The following is a 5,000-nucleotide window of genomic DNA, read 5'->3' as shown; positions in this document are numbered from 1 at the left end:
CGCTATTGGAGCTGGAATTACCGCGGCTGCTGGCACCAGACTTGCCCTCCAATAGATACTCGTTAAAGGATTTAAAGTGTACTCATTCCGATTACGGGGCCTCGGATGAGTCCCGTATCGTTATTTTTCGTCACTACCTCCCCGTGCCGGGAGTGGGTAATTTGCGCGCCTGCTGCCTTCCTTGGATGTGGTAGCCGTTTCTCAGGCTCCCTCTCCGGAATCGAACCCTGATTCCCCGTTACCCGTTACAACCATGGTAGGCGCAGAACCTACCATCGACAGTTGATAAGGCAGACATTTGAAAGATGCGTCGCCGGTACGAGGACCGTGCGATCAGCCCAAAGTTATTCAGAGTCACCAAGGCAAACGGACCGGACGAGCCGACCGATTGGTTTTGATCTAATAAAAGCGTCCCTTCCATCTCTGGTCGGGACTCTGTTTGCATGTATTAGCTCTAGAATTACCACAGTTATCCAAGTAACGTGGGTACGATCTAAGGAACCATAACTGATTTAATGAGCCATTCGCGGTTTCACCTTAATGCGGCTTGTACTGAGACATGCATGGCTTAATCTTTGAGACAAGCATATGACTACTGGCAGGATCAACCAGGGAGCTGCGTCAACTAGAGCTGAGCAGCCGGCCGCCCGGGAGTGTGTCCCGGGGGCCCGCGCGAACACGCAAGCGTCCGCTCAATTATTCTGCAAACAGGAGGAGGCTGAGCTCCCCTGCACAATACACCTCGAAACCCTCTCAGGTCCCGGCGGCGCGCAGCGCCGTCCTAAGTACTTGGTCGGGTTCGAGAGAGGCGCAATCGCCCGGAGTTTGGCGAGTAGACGCTTTAGGTGCGACCACCCGTGCTCCCAACTGAGCTTGCCGCTGCCGACAGAGGCCCGGGAGCGTGCTGTCGTGGCATTGCCGGCGGGAGACAACACGCGCCACCTACGGTGGCCGGCAGCTCCAACGCCAGCGCCACAGAAGGACAAAAGCCCCACTTGGGTGCCGAAGCGAACGCGCCAACACGTCCGCACAGCTGCGATACAAACCACCTGCGAGAACCGCAGAGGCGACCGAGCAGCAGACGGCGTCGCGGCGCCGAGCGCCGGGCGGCGGCGCATCCTCAGCGCACACAGTCCTCAATCGGACCAGCACACTGCAGATGTCCACCGCGCTTCGCACCGGGCCCGCGAGGACCTACTTTGGCCGCACGGCGCCGCGTGCAGGGTGCGCCGGCGCGCAGCTGCGCCGCCTGCCGCCTCCGTCGGCCGGCGCGCCTGCCACTGGCCGCCCCCACCAGCCGGCTGTAGCGCGTGCGCCCACGCACCGCGCGGCCAGCACGCCGGGAGGCCCCCCCTCACCGGCCGGGGACGGTCCCACCCAGCCACCGCCGCGTATCGCTTCACACCCACATGCCATTCACGTTCGTGGGCATGGTGGGTATCGCTGAAACAACCGGTTGGTAGCTCAACCGATCGTCGCCATCACTGATTCACCTCTAGCGAGAACAACCGCACCACAACGGTTTACCAGTTGTTCATTTGCGTAACGTCACCAGCAAACGTAGACGTCCATCGCCATTTGCAAATTCAACGATTGTTGCATGCCTGTGTCAGGTGTCACGACACACTATGTCTGCCCACATACACGCAACAACATGTGCACGCTTCGCGAACACGTGGAAGGTGGCCCCCGTACGTATGCGATGTCCATTGCGCGAACGACTGTCAACCGGCCTCTGTCGCATGTCGCAGATGTGGAACGCAGTGCACCATGCTATCACGGTGAGTGAGAAGAGACGACTACGTCTGACAACACGCGCCACTACATCAACAGACGGCTCATGCTGATCGCCATCCACGGCATACCATACTGCAATCCAGCTCTTATAGGGAGACGACACGTAGCTGAGTGCACAATATTTGGACCGTATGGTTCGCCGTTGTTGGCGCAGTCGTGGTACGGTCACACATGTACCACGATGTATCATTCAGTACATGAGGACCAATGTGCAGTACAGTGTGTGATTTGGACGTACAACATCAGCGGACAGTTGACACAAGCCGTACCACAACGTAGGCTGTGCTTCGCCATGCGAATGCCAATGAACAACTGCGAAGGGCATTGAGCATGTACGTCCTGCTGCCATCCGCATTACAGTGTATAGCTGCAAGGTGTTTAACATGAAGCGATACTCTGGGGACCGGGCAGTGCGGGTAGCAAACTATATTGCGGGGGTTGCAGTTAGGCAACACTACACTAATTTAACGCGTCGTATGACAATTACAGAGCAGGTTAAGGCCCAACGTGTGTTGGGTTAAGGCCCAACGTGTGTTGGGTTAAGGCCCAACGTGTGTTGGGTTAAGGCCCAACGTGTGTTGGGTTAAGGCCCAACGTGTGTTGGGTTAAGGCCCAACGTGTGTTGGGTTAAGGCCCAACGTGTGTTGGGTTAAGGCCCAACGTGTGTTGGGTTAAGGCCCAACGTGTGTTGGGTTAAGGCCCAACGTGTGTTGGGTTAAGGCCCAACGTGTGTTGGGTTAAGGCCCAACGTGTGTTGGGTTAAGGCCCAACGTGTGTTGGGTTAAGGCCCAACGTGTGTTGGGTTAAGGCCCAACGTGTGTTGGGTTAAGGCCCAACGTGTGTTGGGTTAAGGCCCAACGTGTGTTGGGTTAAGGCCCAACGTGTGTTGGGTTAAGGCCCAACGTGTGTTGGGTTAAGGCCCAACGTGTGTTGGGTTAAGGCCCAACGTGTGTTGGGTTAAGGCCCAACGTGTGTTGGGTTAAGGCCCAACGTGTGTTGGGTTAAGGCCCAACGTGTGTTGGGTTAAGGCCCAACGCGTGTTGGGTTAAGGCCCAACGCGTGTTGGGTTAAGGCCCAACGCGTGTTGGGTTAAGGCCCAACGCGTGTTGGGTTAAGGCCCAACGCGGGTTGGGTTAAGGCGCAACGCGGGTTAGGTTAAGGCGCAACGCGGGTTAGGTTAAGGCGCAACGCGGGTTAGGTTAAGGCGCAACGCGGGTTAGGTTAAGGCGCAACGCGGGTTAGGTTAAGGCGCAACGCGGGTTAGGTTAAGGCGCAACGCGGGTTAGGTTAAGGCGCAACGCGGGTTAGGTTAAGGCGCAACGCGGGTTACGTTAAGGCGCAACGCGGGTTACGTTAAGGCGCAACGCGGGTTACGTTAAGGCGCAATATAGGTTAGGTTAAGGCGCAATATAGGTTAGGTTAAGGCGCAATATAGGTTAGGTTAAGGCGCAATACGGGTTAGGTTAAGGCGCAATACGGGTTAGGTTAAGGCGCAATACGGGTTAGGTTAAGGCGCAATACGGGTTAGGTTAAGGCGCAATACGGGTTAGGTTAAGGCACAATACGGGTTAGGTTAAGGCACAATACGGGTTAGGTTAAGGCACAATACGGGTTAGGTTAAGGCACAATACGGGTTAGGTTAAGGCACAATACGGGTTAGGTTAAGGCACAATACGGGTTAGGTTAAGGCACAATACGGGTTAGGTTAAGGCACAATACGGGTTAGGTTAAGGCACAATACGGGTTAGGTTAAGGCACAATACGGGTTAGGTTAAGGCACAATACGGGTTAGGTTAAGGCACAATACGGGTTAGGTTAAGGCACAATACGGGTTAGGTTAAGGTACAATACGGGTTAGGTTAAGGTACAATACGGGTTAGGTTAAGGTACAATACGGGTTAGGTTAAGGTACAATACGGGTTAGGTTAAGGTACAATACGGGTTAGGTTAAGGTACAATACGGGTTAGGTTAAGGTACAATACGGGTTAGGTTAAGGTACAATACGGGTTAGGTTAAGGTACAATACGGGTTAGGTTAAGGTACAATACGGGTTAGGTTAAGGTACACATTGTTGTAAGGAAAGGTGTTTTGGGGGGGGGGGGGGGGCCGGTTTGTTGATTGTGATTATCGTAAGTAAATGACTGCGGCATCATCTGATTTGCCACGTCAGGGTGCACCTTTGGCTCATAACAGGCGGCGCTCTGATTCCATGCTTGTGGCAGACCTGTGTCTTTCATTCCTGCCATTGTTTGTGTGGTGTGACAGGAGGCAGTATTGTGATGTTGGGTGCACCCCTGTGTAGGACATGTGTGGGTGTTGGTGGCTTAGCTGAGCAATGGTGGTTGTCGGAAGGGTGAGATATTCTGTTTTGTGAGTGGACCTCCCGGTCTGGTTATGATAGTGTGGATTGTCTAATGTGGCAGAGAGGATGCACTGGGTGTTGTTCCATGCTGGTGCTTACATATTGTCTGTGTGCCTGTTACAGGCAGAGAGTAGTGCGTGATAAGAGTGTCTGGCTGACGTGTGATTGTGAGCAGAGTCTTTCAGCATGTATACGGACAGTTGTATACATTATCTGTATTCTGATGGCTCTATCTATTACTAATCAGCGCCGTGTATACGTTTAATCCGGTTCCAGTCGAAACTATTGTATCTCTGTACATTAGTGACACGGCGAGCCCGCTATGTAGTTACTCGTCTCGGCAGCTTCCACCGGTGTATCGCAAATGATTATAAGGAATCAGTCTAGTCGTCAATACCGATAGTGTGACGTCACATGTCTGGGGTGGGGGACGCTGCGCCCTTCCGGTGGGTCATGGCCTAGGAAGACTCTTCCCACGCAGGGGGGCTTGGACTGTCATTGACTCTTCCGAGTAATATACTTGCCGTACGTTTTTGCGACTGCGAGTGCAACGCTCACCGGTACCGACATGGATGGAGCGCCTCCTAGCTGCCGCTGAGCATCTGCATTCGTACAGAGAGCAACGCGATCGCGTCTGTAGCTCGTACGTGGTACAGCTCGCAGCTCATGTATATGGACAGCGGGAATGTCGCATATTGGACATAACTCTTCATGAAACGCACGTTATAGGGGTGGATTGCACATTGCGAGTGCGAGCAAAGTCCGCCGTTCATCCGCTGGAGTTGCGAGTCGAGCGGTTGGGGTGGGGCACGAACGGGTGCAGGTGGAGTGATTGCCGGT

The 5,000-nt window shown here is 54.3% G+C and overlaps 1 non-coding gene across 1 annotated transcript in view; it reads right to left on the bottom strand.

Annotated features, from left to right (window-relative positions):
* LOC124570066 overlaps nucleotides 1–615 on the bottom strand; it is a 1,910-nt gene extending 1,295 nt beyond the window's left edge. Inside the window, exon 1 of the ribosomal RNA XR_006971460.1 lies at nucleotides 1–615. This exon is cut by the window's left edge and continues 1,295 nt beyond it. This is a non-coding gene — a ribosomal RNA (small subunit ribosomal RNA).
* Between the last annotated feature and the right edge of the window lie 4,385 nt (nucleotides 616–5,000).

This window comes from Schistocerca americana, unplaced genomic scaffold (genome assembly GCF_021461395.2).
Source record: "Schistocerca americana isolate TAMUIC-IGC-003095 unplaced genomic scaffold, iqSchAmer2.1 HiC_scaffold_158, whole genome shotgun sequence".
Taxonomy (NCBI): domain Eukaryota; kingdom Metazoa; phylum Arthropoda; class Insecta; order Orthoptera; family Acrididae; genus Schistocerca; species Schistocerca americana.
Note: the sequence above shows the minus strand (reverse complement) of the source record. Positions and strands in the feature narration are given on the sequence as shown.